The following is a 22,160-nucleotide window of genomic DNA, read 5'->3' as shown; positions in this document are numbered from 1 at the left end:
AGCAGGTCACAGGTTTCCCTGACACTTAAGGTGAGAGGATTAAGCTCATGAGGGGTTGCCTTAGGGTATGTCCACTACAGCCATCTACAGATCACTGTATTTTAATTGGTTGAGTCTTTCAATAGTGAACCACCAATCACTGTATGTGTGTGTGTGTGTGTGTGTGTGTTTGTGTGTGTGTGTGTGTGTGTGTAATATATTTGGCAGCAAGAAGCATACATCCATTTGCAAGGAATATACTAAAAGAATCGGAGAGAAGTTGGATAATTTGATGCTCATGTAACATCAAGCATAAGGAAGCCAATCTACAAATTAGTCCTGTCAAACTGCCATGGCACGATTTTCAAATACTACCTAAAAAAGAAATATTACTTTTGAGTTCCACTTTTTATAATGCTGACACCTCCAAAAAAAACCTGGTGTGCTTTTTTCTGCAATTGTTTTCTGATGAATATGGAGTTCAACATAACTGCCCTTGAAATGAGGGACTTAAGAATGTGAAAGCTATTGACCATGTTAATAGTGATTCCCAATAAAGATGTACTTATCCTCCAAAACTCCCTGAAATATAATCCTGTAGCTGAGGAAATTGCTTAATAAACCTCTTAGTCTCGGCTAATATTTATAGACTATGGGTTAGTTGAGGGGGACTTTTTTAAAAAGCCCGGTTCCCTACCTGAATCTACTTGAGAACTCCCCCAAGGGCCTGGCCTGCTATTTATTCACAGCAGGATGGATTTGCTCATGGAATCATCTTCTTTCAGGAGAAGCCCCAGATTGGCAGAACAACATGCAGAGAGCCTGTTTGTACTCATAGGAAAATACCATCGCTTCTCGGCCTTTTGGCTAAGACCAAGTGTAGTATATAGGAAAGATACCTCACAATTTCAAGAACTTTGGGGATGTGCTCATGTATATTAAACACACAGTGAGTGGAGGAGAAACATGACCCTTTAAAGGGGAACAAGCCATCAATAATGGAGCACAGCTAAAAACATTGGATGGACTGTCATGCAACATAAGTCATTGCATCAATAACACTGCCTTCTGAATTTTAAAGATTTTTAATGGAGGGCCAGGAGTGGAGGGGCTGAAGTGGAAACTGGTAGAGATTACTTTAGGGGGAGTCCATTTGAGCCCAAATAACATTGATTGGAAGAATGCTAACTCAGCCTTCAGCAGAGAGAAGATTAATCTATTTATAGAATAGCTGTACACTGCCAATGCTTGGTTCCCACACATTACCCCCAAATACCCCCCTTCCTGCTTCTCCCAGATGATATTCCTTTTTGCTCTTCTTCTAAAACCTTTCTGCTCTTCTTCCAAAACCACTGACCTTATTCAAAAGCCATTTGGTTGAAGGAAACCAAAGTCTCTCAAAGTGGTTTAAGAGTAAATGAAGAATTTATTAGAAACAAATGTTCAAGTATTTCCTGGAACACAGAGGGATGCACACAAGAGTTAGAACTAGAATAGCAGCAGACCCCGGGGAGACTCCCTGCGTCCTTTTCCTTTCCTCTCTCTGTTCCTGTTCCTTCCTTCTTTGTCCCTATAGCTAATTTTCTCTTTCTGCTTGTACAGTGCCCAAATGTGGCCACCCAGTCCCAAACACTGACCAGAATCACTTGGTCCCCATTCTACCTTCCTGGGTGGGGTGGGGTGGGGGTCTGATTGGCCCAGATGATAATACCTCCCCCTCCCTACAGTCGAACAGTGTGTAATTCTTCAGCACTGTCACAGCACTTTGATAAAATGATAAACTTCATGTTCTACAATGTGAAGTGAAAAGTGCTTAAAAAAAAAAAACCCTTTGTATTTATTGCATGTGTGTGACTCTTCTAGAACCGCTTTGAAGAAAGATACTAAGAAAATATTCTAAGATACAATGGGGTGTTTCAGTTATAGCTTGTTGCCTAATAACAAACTGCAAAATTTAGTGTCATAAAATGATTTTACTTATTATTTCTCATGATTCTGTGGGTAGACTGGTCTTAGCTGGGTGGTTTTCTGCTCTATGAGACATTGGCTGAGGTCACAAATTCAACTGCACTGAACTGCTGGCTGGGCTAGGCTGGAAGGTCCGAGAAGGCTTTCCTCACCTGTCAGACACCTTGGCTCTCCTCCGGGTGGCCTCTCCATATCATTAGCTTGGGCTTCCTCACAGCATGGAGTCTCTACATAGTTCAACTTTTCACGGCAGCTGGTTTCCAGAGGGAAAGTGACAGTTGCTAGGCCTCTTGAACTCTGGGCACAGCAGCACCTCTGTAGACTTCTGGTGGTCAAAGCAATTCAGGACATCAGCCCAGGTTCCAGGGGGAGAGACCCCAACTATTGATAGACGGAAGAGTGCATGCATCCATGAAGAGAAGGAACTCAGGGCAGATAACTCGGGAGCCCACCAGAGAGGGGTCAGCATCTGAGTGTTTGGAATTATAAGGGAGGGGATATTATTTCTTCTTCTTTCTGTTTTTCTGTACTTTTAAATTCTCTAACAAGCACTATGTTAATAATAATAGCATCAGTAGCAGTTTTTCAATGAGCTTAAGTTCGTAATAATAATTTCTTAAGTGGTGCCACAGTGAATATCTGGAATTAATAGATCAAGGGGAAGATGTTTTCATGCATTTGAAAACATGACACTTGCTGGGAAATAATGTCTACAGGAAATTCTTGGCTTTGCCTCTCTCCAGAGTAATAAAATCTAGCCACAATGGCAGCTGAAGCACAAGAGGAAAAATAATATTTCTTGCTGTCAACTAAAAATAAATGCCTGCCTTAACTACTGATTCCTAGTCATGCAGCTTCTCTTGTGTTTGTCCGAGGAGTACGGCCTTCATCCTTGAGAATAAATAGACTGACCCTGCCAGAGGCCATGAGCATCTTTTATATAAGACCTTCTCTGATACAACCAATCTGACAGCCACTCCGGGGCCAGGAGGCTCCAAATGTGATGTCTGCTGGCTGCTGCTCGGAAGAAGCACTTCCATCTTCTCTAAAATGCCTGCGTACTCATTCTTGCCATCAGTCTGCCTCAGTACTGCCATACGTTCTGGAACGCAACATCAGATGAGTTCCTTTCACCCAAGTGACTTCTATACACAGGTGACATTGGTCCCTCTCTCACCTTTCCAGCTTTGTTTTCCATCTATCCCCTTTCCACGGGCCCTCCGACCACATCTATCACCTCGCTCTCTCTCCAGGAGATGCCCAGCCCAGACTCTGACTGTTTCAAATGATAGCACTTGCCTCCGGTCCTGGTCCGGTCCCCTGCCTCCAGGAACTTTCCGTTGATCTTCAGGTCAAGTTTTTCTCCTCTATTCCCATGTTCCCCAGAACTCTGCTCTGCAGATCTGCCCTCAGTGCTGGAAATGGGAAGAGGAGGAAATTCTAGATTCCTGCTCTTGGAGAGTAAGTGCTTGGTCCAGGGTAGAGAGATGTGATGTCATGTTGGGGGCGGGGTGGCCATCACGGAGCTCTATTTGGGGAGCTATGAGCCCAGAGAGGGGAGCACTTAGTCCAGCCCAGGCGCCCGGGAAGCGGCCTGAAGGAAAAGAACACTGCAACGGGGGCGCAGTAAGCCCTCAGGCACAGAGGCAGGAAAGCCCCTGGATTGGTTTTATGAGACCGGATTCCCCCACCACAGGCGGCTCCAGGTTAGAGGAGGACATGTCACTGGTCGCCTCTGCAGTGGGAAGGCCCCCTGGACCACAGAGGCTCATCTATGTGACATTCATCCCAGCCCTGGGCTCACACAGAAAGGGGGTGACCTACACTCCCAACTCTACCGAGGGGGAGCCCCAGGAATTGCGAACAGCCAAGATACCGTGCCTTTTTCTCTCTCCTTCTCTTTCAAGTGGACAGTGGAGTTTCCCAGAGGCGAGCGTCCACAGACTGAACGCGGAGTGGATGATGAGCGAATCCAGGTGTCTGCTGAGATGTCATTTATAAAACAGATATAATGTACAACCTGGCCACTCTTCTCGTCACACACTTCTGTGTTTAGGAACAGAGAGCTGGTTTTTTCCCCAAATAAAAACAGATCACATTAATAGGCAAAGAGCTTATTGTTATATTGACATACATTAATATTTTAAATTTTCTTGGGTTGAATTTCTACTGCGGTCAATTTGGAGAGATTTGGCCTACATAAACGAAGCCTCTTTAAAGTCCTTGATAAATTCTAAGAGTACGAAGTAGGGCTGAGACCAAAACTTGGGGACTTGTAGGTATGGTCCACCCTGGAGCCAGATTCTTTGGTTCCAATCTTCGTTCTTCTAATGACCAAGCTATGTGACCTTGGATTCGATTCTGAACTTCTCTGTGCTCATTTCCTCCATCTATACAGTTGAAATAACAGTAATAATGTCACTGCAAGGATTAAAGCCTTAATCAGGGAAAGCGCTTCCGAAAGGTACCTGGTGCCTGATTAGTGTTCAGAAAGCATTAGAAAACATTAGGGCTTCTCGGGTGGCACTAGTGGTAAAGAACCCACCTGCCAATGCAGGAGACATAAGAGACACGGGTTCGATCCCTGAGTTGGGAAGATCCCGTGGAGGAGGGCATGGCAACCCACTCTAGCATTCTTGCCTGGAGAATTTCATGGACAGAGGAGACTGCCAGGCTCCAATTCATGGGGTCACAAAGAGTCGGACACAACGGAAGTGATTTAGCAAAAAAACACTAACCTACACTCAGAGAAGCACTCTTGGGCTCTGACTCCTGTGCTAGCCTCTAGTGACATAGAGATGACAAATTCAGAATCAGCATCCTCAAGGGACCCACAGCAGGCAGGAGGAGCCAGTGAAACAGATCATGTGTGTGTGGACTCGGCCAGGACCTTCATGAAAAGAATTTAAACATCTTGCTCCAACAAGATGCTGCTGAGACAAACCCATCACTGAGTCTGGAACGTTCTGAACTGACATATTTTCCAAGAATGTTTACAAAGCTGAGATTTCATAAAAGAAGGGCTGCCTGGGAGGCTGGTTACTGGAGACACTCCTTCCCTGACTTGCCTTAGCAACTTGTTTAATAAACAGCAAACATCTGGTGTGTTCTCAACACTCTGCTCAGAACAGAGGGACATCAAGATGGTTCATAGACACCTCTTGCCTTGCAGGGACTTCCAGAACTGAGAGGAACACAACCTGACCGTTACGATGCACCACGAAAAGTACATGAAAAGAGGCAGTGGAGACACCTGACCTCTCTGCCCTTGGTCCTTCACCTATTGGATGAATATAGCACTGCATAACCTAAGATTCTTCCTGATCTAAAACCCCAGTCCTGCATTCACCTGTTATCCATCCTCTCAGAAACCAGGTTTCGAGTTTGAGGGTTATGTGTCATCATCATTAACCTTGGGGGAGCTGCGTTATGTGAGCAATAATATTCCCAGCTTATCAATGGAGCCAATGGGACCTGGGCAGGTTCGTATGTTGCCATGGTGACTCCATAAGTTTCTTCCTTTGTCTATTTCCCCCCTTGTATTTTTATGTGACAAAAATCACAGAGAGGCACTATTCCATCTAACACAATGTTATTGCCTTCCTTATTTAGTTCATTTCCTCAGATAACCACAAACACTAAGTTTTTTTCTCTTAACATAACTTAAAATATAAGGGTTAGACAATCAGGCATAAGACTATTCGATTTTAGAATTTGGATTTTACATCCTGTATCTTACAATGGTACTATTGGAAATGTCTCAACTTAGCTAATATTCACAGTAGGATGCCAGAACTTGATTTTATTTCTGCCCTGGATGCAGAAAAATGCCCAAGCTATCACTTATACTTGTATAGAGAACACTGATTCTAATCACTTGAGTATTGAATTTCCAGCTTAAACGTCTATACACTTGCAGGAAGCATTTTACTAATGTAATGCTTTGGTATACAGCCAAAGCTAAAAGAAATTTAGGACAATCAAATGGAAGAGAGACTCAGTACAGGATTTTAGGCTTCCATTTTTTTTTTAATGAAACAAAATCTATAAATTTGGAGAGACCTGATGGAACCTAGTCTCAGCCACTAGATCATTACTGACTCAATTCTATGACCTATGCAAGACCTTTGACCCTTTTTTAATTCCTATCTCTCCATCACTAAGTAGTCAACGTTGCACTTGATCACCAATGGCCTACTTTTAAGTACTAGAAGATTCTTAAGATAAAGTCTTCAAGTTGGGAATACTCAGTTTTTGCAAGTATCATTGAATTCCCACCTAATATATATAAGAACTGTGGAATGATGAGCCCCACTTAACCAAATTTCTTGAATTCTAACGTCTGTCAATTTCACCTCTTGCCAAAATGCCTGTGTCTGCTTATTCCCCTTGTTCCCGCAAATTGCTTTTAATCAGCAGTCTGCCATGTGCAGGGGCCTGAACAGTCTGACAATCCATCCTCTTGGAATTATGCATAAAACAAGAGCAACGAGGCCTGAGTCACAGTCAAGACCCAGTCAGCTTGGAGGATACACAGGCTATTTTACTGTAATGAGTGGAATCTTGGGGTTGGAGAGCCCAAGGTAGATATCTACCCAAGCCACAGGTAGATAAACAAAGTGCCCAGTCTCACCACATCTATATCAGTAAATCATTGGTGTCATTCTGTCCATCTTTTCTGACTCAAGAGCATGGTTTCATGCAGTCAGACTCACAAGGCTGTCTCTATCAGCTCAGGCTAGCAGACCTTTTCAACTTTTCCTTGGATGACTCGTCTTGTTTACAAGATATAAACTCTGAACTTTAGCTAACAACTGCTTTCTCCCCGCCTCACCACAAAGCTCATGTCAAGAGCCTACCTTCCTTCCCAGGAAAGCAAACTTGACACCAATGCAGGATACATACTTGGGAAGGGAGCTTCCTGGCTGGATAAGAAGACTGAAAATAAGGATGCTGAGGAATTTGCTAGCAGGGAGGTAGACAGACACACAGTTCCCGTGCATCAATATGTGTCAGAATCCCTTGGGGCGTTTGGTAAAAATACAGTTTCCTGAACCCCACTCAGAAATTCAGATTCGGAAGATCTGGGGTACAGTCAGGAAATGGCAACTTAAATTCACACTCCAGGGGGTTTCTGATGGGAGAGGGCTGAGGACGCCTGGGGGAATGGAGGTTAACGTGGTAAAACTGTTTACAGAGTACACAGAGCAAGCAAACAAAACCAGACAATGCATGGGTCAGGCCCTGGAAGGGGACGAGAAGCCCTTGTTCTGACCTGGAGAGGTATTTGTACAAAAGCCAGGATAATTTCCTTGCTGAAAAGAAAAACGTCAAAGGCAGAATGAAAAGCACATAAGTATGGCGTATTCGAACGTCTTGTAATCTCATGTAACAAGAAAATTCTGGCAACAAAGACAGCTACTAGATTCACTCCCAGATTTGAAATGACACCAAAAAGGGTCTGCATGCCATCTGGAAGACGGCGTTTAAAACACACACACACACACACACACACACACACACACACACACACAAGTATCTCAAAGGGACAGTTTTTGTGAGTCTTTAATACATGAACAGCACAAAAAGATAAACCTGAATGGAGAATTTGGTCCCTTTGTTTAGCACAGTTACTTTGAGTCAGCAGGTTCTTAGCTCAAAAATCATTCTGAAACAGTGTATGTTCCTTTGGGGACCCCTTATTCATCTCCCAGCCTCCCTGACCTCCATCTTATAAATCTCAGTCCCTCTAGACCCACCCGGCTTCCATCTCAGGAGCAGAGCCCCCATCACAGATGTCCCCTTATTCCTCCTACCTTCACCTCAGCCAAGTTCCCATCCCTTGAGAACCACTCAATCGGAGAGCTGTCAGGCAAACAGAATTTAATAAACATCCCTCCACACCACACGCTAACCCTCTCCAAAATGGGAAAAGCAAGAAATTTGTTAACCCAAAGAAATGGCCCTTAATGATCACTACATTTGAATGAAGGAGGCCTTTTCTCCCAGACTCTCAGACAGTCGGCCTAGATGACATTTGCACTGTCTGGCCAGAAAAGGCTAGTTCAAGCTAAAAGTCACCATCACTTATTGCTATTCTGCACCAGACATAATCCTAAACCCTTTAGTGGACTAACTCATGTAATCCTCACAACAATTCTAAGAGATGAGCACTGTTATTGTCCTGGATTTACAGATGAGGAGGAGGAGGAGGTATAGAAGGGTTCAGTGACCTGCCTTGCTAAGGTTAGCATGCCTCCAAAAGGGTAGAATTGCATCTCTTAGCCCCACCTTCTACTGTCATCAAAATTGGAAGTAGCCCTGGACTCTACTAAATCAGCGGTGGTTGCATTTTTTTTCTGTGTCAGTGAGAATTACGGATTCCCAGTTTCTCTAGACATCACTGATTATTTCCCTGAAATATAAAAAGAGTGTATGTGTGTGTGTGTGTATGCTCAGTCGTGTCTGACTCTTTGTGACCCCATGGACTGGAGCCTGCCAGGCTTCTCTGTCCATGGCATTCTCCAGGAAGAATACTGGAGTGGGAAACATAAAAAGAATCCCTTTGATATTCTACCACTCATCTGCCCAACCTCATTTCTACCACCCGCCACCACACCGTCATCCCCAAAAGAATCCTGGATTGCTCCTGTTCTGTCTGGGTCACCCCAGTTCTTAGCCTCAAAATAAAGGTTCTGGAAACTGCTCTGCCCAGTCTCAAGCCAAGCTCCAGTTATGTTTCTCAGGCTAAAAAGAAAATCTCGGGCCTAATGGTAAGTATGCATTATTAACTGGATCCCTCTTGGTATTCTCCTATCTTCACCCAGGCTCAGCCTTCCCTTCTTTCTCAACGGGCATGGCCACGCCCAGGAGGCTTTACTGAGGGAAACCCATTTCTAAGCATCAGGCCTGAAGGCAGCAGGATGGAGACACAGCGACAGTGATGAACATGGCCTATTTGAGGAGCCTGCTGGCCACCAGGAGGACAGAAGGCTTCCTCGAGTCATGGATTTCCAGTCTTCAATTTGGCTAAAGCTGGTCCAGATGACCAAGGAATGAACAATCATGGTAGACGGATGCCAGCAAGGCTGGTTAAGGAGCTCAGCTCAACTGTTCAAGGCTTAGTCTGAGCTTAGAGGGGTGAGCCTAGATGGGGTGAGAGGTGGGAGGGAGGCTCAGGAGGGAGGGGACATATGCATACCTATGGCTGATCCATGTTTATATATGGCAGAAACCAACACAATAGTGTACTTATCCTTCAATTAAAAATAAATCCTTCTAACAATTAACTCATGGGGCCTCAATGAACTCATCTACCCCCAAGCTACTCCAACAATATCAATCACGATTCTCATTTTCAGATAAAGTCAATAATAAAGGAGTATACTCTGTAATGGTGCTCGGAGTCCCCTTCTCTGTCAGCCCCCACTTCTGTGGACACAATTTTTAAAATTCAAGGAAGCGTACACTTGTAGAAGTCAGAAATCATCTGGTCCAACATTTACCCTTTCAGAAGAGACCCAGGGAGCTTCTCTACTTTCCAAAAAAACATACAGCTGGTTGCATGTAAGTTCTTACAGAATTCACTAAAATATTTACATTCCATTCAGCTTTTCTCACAAAACAAATAAGCATAGAAGACAAGTGAAAATATGAGATATTGGAAATAATTTGCTACTTGCACATTTCCGGAGTACTAAACATGAAAAATAATACAGATTTTTTTTTTTAATTTTCCCCACTCAAAATGCAGGGTCTTATATTTCCACTCAGGACAATGGGCCCCAGGTATGGGGTATGCATAAGGGTATGTATAAGGGCCCCAGGTTGGGCAAGAGGGACCCCTCTGGCTGGATGAATGATTTGAGCTGGTGAGCAGTGGTTTGATGGGCAGGAAAAGGTGGGATCAAGAAGGGTCATAAAATCTAGAGACAAAAGCCTAGTCTTCATTGCAATAACTAAAATGGAGCTCTTGAATGTTGCTAAGGAAGAAGTGGGAATGGTGGTTAGTGTTTAGATAGGGAGAGGATTTAAAAAAAAAAAGGTATGTCACACAAAGTAAACACAAAGAGGTGTTATTCCTACTACATAGGGGCTAGTTAATTAAGTGTCGCCCTCCATGGAACCTACATCCAGAAAACCACAAGCACTAGGTGATGACGAAGCATTATCATTATTGCTGGGAATCATTAAGAGTAATAACATATGACAAGGGATGGAGAATAAACATTATAAGGACCTGACCTGCTGCTTTTAAGGAGGCACCAGTAAAGAGAATCATAAATCCTTACAATTCTATTCCAGAAACAGAAGTAGAAAACTCACAGTGGTAACTAGTCCCCATTTCTTCTTTTTCTGGCTATGGATCATTGAAATCTCTATTTATCAACAGTTCTCCTTTGTGTGGCTCTTAGTAGATTTCTCAAGGGGAAAGGCAAAGGGTGTCAGATAACTCCCTCTCCCAAGTCTTCTGGGACTGGCACTTGAGCACATGACCTAGGCTCAGCCAATCGGAAAGTCCCAGTTAGGACTTCGCATCTTCAGGGAGGCAGGCATTAGATTATTCTTGAGGCTAGCAGTGAAGTCAGGAGCCTAAAGGCACGGGGAGGTCTAGAGTTATACTAGGTGTCAGCAGTAAGGCCCTAATGAGAATACAGCTTGCCCTTGGTCTTGGCCATCAGGCTCACTGTTAGTGGTTGTTATTTTCTGTACCTGATCTGTCATTTTCTGGTGATTATAATGAACGACCCATGTCCTTCTAATCAATTCCTTTTTTCTTGAGTTATCCAGCAAGGAGAACAAACCGGTCAATCCTAAAGGAAATCAACCCTGACTATTCATTGGAAGGATGGATGCTGAAGCTGAAGCTCCAGTACTTTGGCCACCTGATGCGAAGAACTGACTCATTGGAAAAGACCCTGATGCTGGGAAAGATTGAAGGCAAAAGGAGAAGAGGGTGGCAGAGAATGAGATGGTTAGATGCCATCACCGATTCAATGGACACTGAGTTTGAGCAAACTCTGAGAGTGAAAGAGAGGGAAGCCTGGCATGCTGCAGTCCATGGGGTCACAAAGAGTCAGACACAACTTAATTAATAATTCAGGGCAAAGACTTGCCTGAGTATTTGTAATACTAGTCACAAGACATTATTCTAACATGCCAAATAAGCACATTCACAATAGGTTTCCAAATAGCAATCTTTAGCATTTATCTTTTCTCTACATTCCTGAAATCATCAAGCCCCATCTTCACAATCAAAGTTCAGTGTGTCTGCGAAAGAGCTTCCCATAATTAAAAAAGGGGATAAAGTCAGGTAGAATCACAGCACTCAGCTTGCTGCCAAGTGCTAGAAATACACAATGTCACACACTGTAAAAGGGCAGAGGCTCTATTCTAAACTATTCCAGTGACGCCTCTGCTCACAGAGGTGCCTTCTCTTCCTAAATATTAGCGTTGGCTTTCATGCCAACATGAAACATGCAACAGATCACTAGATTTTAAAATATACCCCAGTTAATCCAGTTTTTTTTTTTTAATCTCTAGGAATTTGCACAACGAAACAATGACATCAAAATACCATGTTGATATCAGCAAAGGACAAAATAGCTAGAATCAACATAAATAGCCACCGGGAGGAAACTAATGAAAAAATGCTACCTCCATATGATGAAATACGGTGCAACCATGAAATAAAGCAAATATACCTATAATTATAACATGAGAACACTCAAGGCTCATCATTGGATTAAATAAAAGTGTGATTAAATAAATGTGCAGTGTGATCCTATTTATTTGAAAACAAAGAAATGTCAGTTGGTATGTTTCCATTCACAAGGCAGCCAAAGAGAAAACCAGCTGACTTCAATCCACTGATGTCATTTACATAAGTAGAGTTAAAAAAAAAAAAAAAAAAAACAATCTGAACACTCATCTAAGGTGGTGTTAATATCCCTTTAAGGAATGGGACTAAGAAAGGGTACAACTGTCATTTCTTCATTCTAAATCCATATTACTTTTAGAAATAAATTTTAAAAAGTTCCCAAATGCCATGACTGTACTAAATAGAAAACACTTTTTTGAGGCTGTGGACTCTTCAGGAAATTCTTCCAAATGAGTAGTTATTACTCATAACTAGCGTGATGAATGGATTATGCTGACTTAGAGCAATGTTGATTTGAAGTACATTGTAATTCTGATTTTATGCGACTAAGCTAAAAACTCCTGGCTTTTATGATGTTTTAAAATTGTCCCATACCAAAGGGGGAAGGTGGGAGGAGGGGTTAGGAATTTGGAATTAATAGAGAGACACTATTATATATAAAATAGATAACTAACAAGGGTCTGTCTACTATATAGCACAGTGAACTCTACTCAATAGTCTGTAATAATCTATATGTGAAATGAATCTGAAAAGGGTGGATATATGTATATGTATAACTGAATCACTTTGCTGGACACCTGAAACCAACACAACATTATAAGTCAACTATTAGTGACTTAGTGACTTAGTGAAGTCGCTCAGTTGTGTCCAACTCTTTGCAACCCCATGGACTGTAGCCTACCAGCCTCCTCTGTCCATGGAATTTTCCAAGCAAGAGTACTGGAGTGGGTTGCCATTTCCTTCTCCAGGGGATCTTCCCAACCCAGGGATCCAACCTGGGTCTCCCACATTGCAGGCAGATGCTTTACCATCTGAGCCACCAGGGAAGCCCCCCCGCCCCCAAAAATCAACTATACTCTAATATAAAATTTTTTTTAAGTATCCCAGTAATTGCTATGGTAAATGCTAATGTGTCTCTCTGTGTCCCAGTTCCTTTTGTGTTCATGACCTCATATAGATTCAAAGTTCAAGTGTGTTGATGAATCCTGACTCACTTGAAATTGGAACAGAAAACACTGGTGATTCAGAGTTCAATAGCAAACACCGATTAAGTCTAAATGACTAATAATTAAGTATTTTAAATCATAAAGAGGACAGCAAATGTCTATGAATAAAGCACTGTAAAAAAAAAAAAAAAAAAAAAAAAACCAAACATTTCTGGGATGGCCTTAGGTAAATACAGAAAAATCTTCTTAACTAGAATGTTAGTGGAGGCCAACTGCAGTTGATGGGTACTTAGCAAAGAATGAGGAGTATGATCACATAACTGTGGAAATCACTCCATTTTAGCACAATGACTTCAGATAACACGACCCCTTCATTGCAATATGGGGGCTGCATGCCTTTACCTTAAATCAAGATGTCTACAGCGCTCCGTCCTCCTCCTGAGGCCACCTGTGTGACATCACAGATCCTGGATCTTGTTTCTGAAGTGCATGGATCTTGATCATAAACCTAGACAGGGGTGACTAGGCCCAAGAGGACGTTCCTCTCATAGGAAACTCAAGAATGAGAAATTAGAAAATGCCATGTCACCTGGGAAAAGTCATCATGGTTTGAGGCAGTCGTGCTTCAAATACTCCATGGCTATTTGTCCATGTCTATGGATATTTGTTCATGCCTCCTGCATTTAAATTCAGACCATGTGGTCACCATATCCAAAATGGTTCCCAAGGGAAACCTTCAAGGCACTGGATCCAGGCCCAAAGTCCCTACTTCTCAAAGAGACTCCAGAAACTCTGACCCTCCTCAAGAGTCTGATTTTCAATAGTGGTGGCCAGAGGGCAAACCATTCAAGTCCATCATGGTCCCATGGATCTGAACCGAAGCTCAGGACATTGGGATACTTTCAAAGTTTCCTTAGCAGTCTGATTTCACATAAAGTCATCCTGGGAGCCCCCTCCTGTCAGTGAGATTTCCAATCCTTCCACGGCTGCCCTACCTACGTTCTGTTCCAAGAGATGTTATCAAAATGTACCATGTCCCTCTGAGTTGGTACAGCAGTCTCACCCGGGGGTAGAGGGGGACTGTCCCTCTTGGACATTACTTGGAAGAATTTTCAACCATGACAAAGCTGAAGTGGTGGGTGAAAATGCTAGGTAGTCTGGGAGCATGGCTTTGGCCTTGGCACCTCCATTACAGGGCCCATATGAGTCCAGTGCCATAATTTAAAAATAGCGTGGGGAATGTGTGAGGATGAGCAGGGAGAGGATGGTGGGAGAAGGAGATTACAGCTCCAGGAAGAGGCACATTTTCCTGTTCAAATGGGATGAATAGGAGGAATTGTGAGGCCAAGATACATAAATATTGATCGAAAAAATCAGTACAAATAGCTTTCCTTTTTCAAAACTATTGTTCCACCACCTTTGTGTATAGCCAATTGCAAGCTCAAAGAAACCCCTAGAGTCACAAATCGGTTCTAATTGCTCTATAATTGGTTGCTTGGATCAACAAAGAGGAAATTGGGAGATTTAATTTTCTGCAGGAAACCTAATAGCATAAGAGAAAAAGAGAGGAGGTGGGGAGCAGAGAGAGGAACACAATGGCGTGGATGCATTGACCCCTCAGCATCAAACAATCATGCAAACAAAGGCCCTTGGAGCTGGTCTGGCTCTGGCAAACAGCCATTGCAGTCTTTGAAACCCTCAGTGACATTGTTGAAATCATCTTCAAAAACAGGAAACTGTGTGATTTTGATTTTCTGGCAACCTCCCCCTTTCTTGTGAACTGGGAACCTGATGTGAGCTACCAGCTCTGATTCACACTAAAGGAGGGAGGTAAAAACAAAAGTATTTCCTGTTCACTTAAATCGCCACGTTTTCAGAAACAGCACTAAAGCTAAATCACTTCTGTTCATTATTGTGCCCAAGAAAAATTCCTGAAATGAGGCCCGGACAGAGGCCAGACATGCCTTTGGCTTGAGTTTCCATCTGTTGCTAGAATGGGGAGGAAAACCCACCCTGATGAGAATGGAAATTCAGTGGGTGATGAGAGCTGTAGTAGGCAGTCAGTCATTCCAGGAGGCATTTCTGCTTTGTCAGAACAAGACAGAAAATGGGTATAGAAATAGAATGGAATGTCTGTTTCTTACATCGAGGAAGCTGATCTAGAAAGGGGGTTGACAAGCGCTCTGTAAAGGGCCTCATGGTAAACATTTTCAGTTTTGCTGGCCAGACAGCTTCTGTCACAAGTATTCCACTCTGTCCTATATCACAAAAGCAGCCACAGACAATACATAAACAAATGGGCAGAGTCAGTTCAGTTCAGTTCAGTCACTCAGTCGTGTCCAACTCTTTGCGACCCCATGGACTGCAGCACGCCAGGCCTCCCTATCCATCACCAACTCCTGGAGTTTACTCAAACTCATGTCCATTGAGTCAGTGATGCTATCCAACCATCTCATCCTCTTTTGTCCCCTTCTCCTCCTGCCTTCAATCTTTCCCAGCATCAGGGTCTTTTCAAATGAGTCGGTTCTTCGCATCAGGTGGCCAAAGTATTGGACCTTCAGCTTCAACATCAGTCCTTCCAATGAACACTCAGGACTGATTTCCTTTAGGATGGACTAGTTGGATCTCCTTGGGCAGAGCTGTGTTCCAATAAAACTTTATTTACAAACATAGGTTCTTTCTGTTAAAGCATACTTCTGAGAGACAGAAGTTAAAACACCAGTATGCTCTCTTTCTCCCAGGCACTAACTTCTTTTCCTAAACTGTCCTCACCCTGGGGGGAGGAACTCTCTGTCTCTGTCTCCATATCTTCAATCCACTGCAGCCTGACTACTCCCTACACAGCCCTTCAGAAACTACCAGGCAACGAACTCTGGTGACCTCTGGATGGTCAAATCTGGGAGTGGCCACCCAAGCTTCAACCCTCCCTGAGGTCTTTGAATTGACTGACCTCTCTACAACTCTTAGAACTATGTCCTCTCTAGAACTCTGGACCCAGCTCTCTGGCTTGTCCACCCACCTCCAGCTGCTGCATCGTGGTCTGTAGTGCTGCTTCCTTCTCCTTCATCTCTGCCAGGGTCAGCCTTAGCCATTTTCTGACTCATTCTCCCTGATACATCTATTAATCATGTCCGCCCTCATGGTATTGCCTTGAGATCTCTTAGGTAACTGCACCTTCATCTACTCCCGCCCCCAAGCTGAGAGTCACGAAGTCATCCTTGACCCCTCACCTTTGACCTGCAAGCTGGTGTATGCCCACTTCATATATTGCCTCTCCCCTCCCCAACTCCCTGAGTCAGTCCCGGTCATTGCATGGATATAAATGTCCTCAGCTGTGAAACGCCCTCCACTGAAGGACCCAGACAGTCATTCAGACAATCAAATGAAACTCTCTGAAAAACTGAAATCAGAAGCTAGTGAGAAAAACAACTATTTCCTTGAAATGAGGAGAGTATTGGAAAGTAGGGAGGTGACATCCCAGACCACTAAACAGCTTTCAAGGACTGTAGGCACTTGTCCCTTCAGGAGCCCCTTCCTCACCAAAAAACATATATATTTTAAATTATATTTTATGGCTATGTTGGTATAAAGGCAACTACAATCCAGGCGTGGTTTTTTTTCCCTTCTAATTTTTAGAAGAAAATGAAGTAATTTGTGGGCTCTCAGCTCTGTGCCTAATGGAAAAAATCACTCCTAAAAATGTTTGTCAGATGTTGATAAAAGCACAAAAGTTATTTTTAAAAATAAAACCTAATCTTGTTAGATATTTCCTGTTTTAAACTGTTTATTCTTCTTTTAAAGAAAAATGTAATGAATGTCTGCCAACAGGAAAAGAAATGTTAATATGAGTATCAAGATTATATTCATTCATATCATATAATATTTGGTGAAACTCAGATACTCATATAAGGATAAGAAAATCATTTTTATATGTTAAAGTAATTTATTGATAGAAGTAAATCGGCATTCCGATGATGCTGTAAGTTATTTCTTTTTTCCCAGCTTTATAACTGACAAACTAAAATTGTATATATTAAGGAACACAATATGATGTTTTGATATACATATGCTGAAGCTGAAACTCCAATACTTTGGCCACCTCATGTGAAGAGCTGACTCATTTGAAAAGACCCTGATGCTGGGAAAAATTGAAGGCAGGAGGAGAAGGGGACAACAGAGGATGAGATGGTTGGATGGCATCACCGACTCAATGGGCATGAGTTTGAGTAAACTCCGGGAGTTGGTGATGGATAGGGAGGCCTGGCGTGCTGCAGTCCACAGGGTCACAAAGAGTCGGACACAACTGAACCACTGAACTGAACTGAATACATTATGAGATGATTACCACATCAAGCTAATTAATATTTCCATCACCTCATTTAGTTACCATTGTGTGGTTTTGTTTCTGTCTTTGTTATTTGTGTTGAAGACAATTGAGATCAGCTCAGCAAATTTTAAGTATACAATACAGTATTATTAACTATGGTCACCATGCTGTACATTACACCCTCAGCACTTATTCATCCTACATAACTGAAACTGTACCCTTTGACCAACATCTCCTTTCTCCTAACTCTCAGCCCCTGGCAGCCACCATTCTCTTCTCTGCTTCTGTAAGTTCACCCTTTTTAGATCCCATTTATAAGTGAGATCACACAGTATTTATCTTTCTGTGTCTGGCTTATCTCACTTAACATTAGGTCCTCAAGTTTCATCTATGTTGTCACAAATGGCATGATTTCCTTCTTTCTTAAGGCTGAATGACATTCATGTATTACATATATATGTCACATTTTCTTTATCCATTCATTCATCAATGGATATTTAGATTATTTCCATTTCTCAGCTATTTCTCAGTGAATAGTGTTTCAATAAACATGGGGGTGCAGATATTTCTCCCAAAGCCTGATGTCATTTCCTCTGGCAATACAGCCAGAAGTGGGATTGCTGGATTATATATAAGGTCTATGTTTAATTTCTTGAGGAATCGCTATACAGTTTTCATAAGGGCTTCACCAATTGACATTCCCACCAAGGGTGCTAAAGGTCCTCCAAGAAAATAAATATTGATATGCTTTATTCATGCTTTAATAATTAAAATGAAAGCCAACTATCACCTCTTTCAGCAACCACTAGAGAAGACATCGATGTCAAACAAAAGCTCTTTACCTTTTTCATTCTATACATCACTTGAATCTTTGCGTCTTATTCTGATTCACTCAGTTACTTCATTGTTTCATCCAGTGTATGCTTATTAAGCATAAACCTCACACCAGGAATTATGTTCAGTCTAGCAATACAGTTGCAAGCACTGTACCTTCTGTTTTAACTGTGACATTTAACATTGATTAATTGACCTCTCATTATTCAGAAGTTGCCATTAGCACAGTGCCTTCAATTGTCCATAATAAAAAAGAGGTGGTTCTGGTCATGCAAAAGTGTTTTAGATTTTGCCTTAAAAGGCATTTTTGGGAATTCCTGTGGGGTGGGGTGGGAGAGGTGGGAGTCCCAGGAAGAGGGATCAATGTGCCTGGCTAACGATTAGGTTTCTCTGACACCTCAATTCCACTTCGTGACAGCAAGGAAGATGAAGGTTTTAGGCCTGAGTTTCTCAAACAAAGGGGTTTTTGAACCATGGGAGATCCTTTGTTCTCTACAAAGACAACTCAGATCTACTGGGGATCTGAGGCAACTTGTTGCTTTCAAAACTTGGGGCACACACCCTTCATTAAACATGTGATGTGTCGAAGAAGCTGAGATTTTGTGTTTAGAATCTCTGTCTCCCAGGGGAAGCAGCTGGCCCAGCAAGGAAGGGTTGAGCAGAAAGCGCACGCATTGAACATCGGCTCCCTCACTTGGTGGAGACAATCCCACCTGTAACATCAACAGTGACTCAGATGCACTTCGGAACCCACAGCTGTGTGTCTGTCTCGTCTGGGGCAGGGGCACAGCGTGCACGGAGGAGTAACAGAGAAGAAGTTGGTTTGAAGAAGATGCCCCAGCCGGACGCAGGTTACTAGAGACAAGGGTGTCTCCATTTCAGCCCTACTGACATCCGGACGGGGGAGCTGTTCTATGCACTGTAGGGTCTTCAGTGGCGTCCCTGGCCTCTACGCACTCTGTGCGACTCTTTGCAACCCTATAGTCTGCCGGGCTCCTCTGTCCATGGGGTTCTCCAGGCAAGAACGCTGGAGTGGGTTGCCACGCCCTCCTCCAGGGAAACTTCCCAACCCAGGGATTGAACCCAGGTCTCCCATTTTGCAGGCAGATTCTTTACCATCTGAGTCACCAGGGAAGCCCAGCCTCTACGCACTAGGCGCCCCCCAATCCAGATGTGACACCCCCAGAAGCCTCCAGACACTGCCAACTGTCCCCTTCAGGGCAAAATCAGCTGCAGTTGGGAACCAGTGCCCCGGGGACCTGCTAGCCTGTCCTAAAAATCAAATGACAGAAAGCAAGTGAAGGCGAAAGTATCTGGCAGCCCCTGAAGCTCCAGCCCATGGTGCTTGGGTGTGGGGACCCTCTGCTCTGAGCAGACGTGTCCTGCTCAGGACGGGGCACATTAGCTCTATCGTTGGAAGGGAAGGCCAGGGCCTGTGTACACAGCGCTCATCCACCCACAGACAAAGGCAGCGTTTGCTGATGGCCCGAGATGGGCCAGCCCTGCGGTGAGTGCTGGAGAAAAAAGCTGACCGAGATTGTTCTTGTCCTCCAGGCAATTCTAATCTACTGGCTAGAAAGATCCAGAAAAGCCTGTTAAGAAGGACTCTGATGGAGTTTGCACAGAGAAGCACAGAGAAGAGGAGCAGCGGTGGCGGAAGGGTGTGAGGGAGAGGAAGCTTTCTGATGAATGCAGGCCTTTGTTCTTAAACAGCCAGAGCCTAAAACGGGCTGCTACATTCCAATATAAACCTGCCAAGGGGGAAAGGGGGGAGGGATAAATTAGGAGTTTGCGATTAACAGATGCACACTACTGTATATAAAATTGACAAAGACCTACTGTATAGCCCAAGAAACTATATTCAGTATCTTTTAATAACCTATAACGGAAAAAAATCAAAAAAAGAATACACACACACACGTTATATATACTGACTCAGTTATATGTATAACTGAATCAATTTGCTCTACTCCTGAAACTAACACTACACAGTAAAATCAACTGTACTTCAATAAAAAGTTGCTTGTTTCAGGGGAAAAAAAGGAGAGAGAGACTTGGTTTTAAAAAAAGGAGAAGGGGAGGAGGTGGGAGGGGGGTTCGGGATGGGGAACACATGTAAACCCATGGGTGATTCATATCAATGTATGGCAAAAACCACTACGATATTGTAAAGTAAGTAGCCTCCAATTAAAATAAATAAATTTTTAAAAAAGGAGGGGGACATATGTATATCTATGACTGATACATGTTGATGTATGACAGAAACCAACACAATATTGTAAAGCAATTATCCTTCAATTAAAAATAAATAAATTTATTAAAAAACACACACACACAACTTTTGCCAAGAGTCTGGAAAAAATTTCTGAAATTTAAATGAACATGAAACACTTGAGCATCTAGAGGATTACTGCGAGGGAACCCTCATCTCCTGCACTATAAGCCCCATTTGATAAATCTGCAATATTTGATTGGCCATCAGAGCTGAAATCACCAAGTCAGGCAACAGAACATGGATGCTCCCAGTCTTGAGCCCAATAGGCACATCTTAGAATTCTAGATGTTCTCAAAATGAAAGGTAGATTTTTTCATAACATTTCTTATTAAAAATTTCAAACATAATACCAGGAGAAAAGGATTTTATAGAGAATACTCTCATGTTCCCACCACCAAGATTCCACCATCAACTTTTGCTATACTTACTTATCCACCTATTCACCTTCTCCTCTATCTATCTACTAATTCAAGTTGTACATTTCTTTGAGCTCATTCTCAATGAGCATGACAAAAGAGCAGGCATTTTAAAAAGCCATTTCTAATTTGTTAGCCAGCATTATTACTATTTGTTGGCCAATTCACACAACTGTGTGGAGAATGGTGTTGAGGGTGGGAGGGGTCAGGCCTTGAGTTGTTAGAAACCAGGTCACTAAATTACTATACTTACTCCAATAACTTTTGAGAAATAGCCTTTAAGTTTGCTTAGACACTTCCTGTGGTCTTTGCAGATAACCTCTAGTGGAAAAAAACTGAAGTGACCATGTTCATCCTAAACACTGTGGTAAGTGCACAAAACCTATGTGAAAAATGCATTTTCAAGTGTTTAGCTTCCTCAAGCCACTGTTGCCTCAAATACACTTCCTGCCTTTACAAAGGCTTAAAGATTTGCATATTGAGTTGGTTCTTTCTGAGAGATGTCTCACAAATACTCTAGCTTGGAAAAGAGATTAATTGCCCCATTTCTTCTGGGGTTTCTAGCTTGGACCCTTGGAGTTCTTAAAAAAATCATTTTTGGTTTGTTTCTAGGTGGCTGTGCCAAATAAGTGGCTCTGTAATCCTTATTTGTCTCCACCTGACTTCTCATCCTGCTTTGTGATGGAGACTTGTTCCTTGATTTTATATTCTTTTAAAGAAAAAAAAAATGAGCTGGCATTGAATTCTTAGCTGAATATTGCTTGTTGGTGTGTATGTGTGTGTTTTTCCGATTACACCACAGGCCTGGAATACCATTTTCAGCCCAACTCCTTGATGAGGCCTTTGTAAACTTTATTTCTCCAGATGGGCTATAAAATAGGATGGTTGCACAAAGCATTCAGCAAGATGTGTCTTCTTTCTTAACTGTTACACATCTTAAGCTTGAAACAGAGGGAAACCTGAGGCCATTATGGCTTAAAATTGCCCGAGATGTCTGACTGGCTAATTGGGGAGTCAAGTGGGATGTGGGGAAATGGGGTGAGCTGGTGGTGTTTAGTGGCAGGAGGCTGGGATTCCCTTTGGGTTACTGAGAACTCCCGGATATAAAGGCAGGCTGGCTTGACAAGAAGATGGCGTCCAACCCAGCAAGGGAAATGGTCCTGTCGAAAGAAATCCTGACATATAGGTGTGAAGGCTGAGTTTCAGGCTGGTATAGAACTTTCCAGGGTGTCACTGTGCCTCTGCCTAGGGCGGGGACTGTTCCTGGGGATGGGGGTTGTCTGGGATGAGCAAGGGAGTCCAAGTGGTGATGAAGGAGGCACAGGCGTGGTCTTGGAGACCCACGCGGAGATGGGGAAAGAGCTCTAGACATGATCATTCCTCATCCCTGAGGCTAAAGACACTCACGTCTCTGAGCCCATCATTTTAGGCAGAACAGATACTTCACCCAGTGGAGTATGAAAGGCCTGAATAGATTCAAATCTATCCTGAGCATTGCTGGTCTAGAAGGTGGAGATGGATTTTGAGAGTTTCT

Source organism: Muntiacus reevesi, chromosome X (genome assembly GCF_963930625.1).
Source record: "Muntiacus reevesi chromosome X, mMunRee1.1, whole genome shotgun sequence".
Classification (NCBI taxonomy): domain Eukaryota; kingdom Metazoa; phylum Chordata; class Mammalia; order Artiodactyla; family Cervidae; genus Muntiacus; species Muntiacus reevesi.
This window is presented reverse-complemented; position numbering follows the sequence as displayed.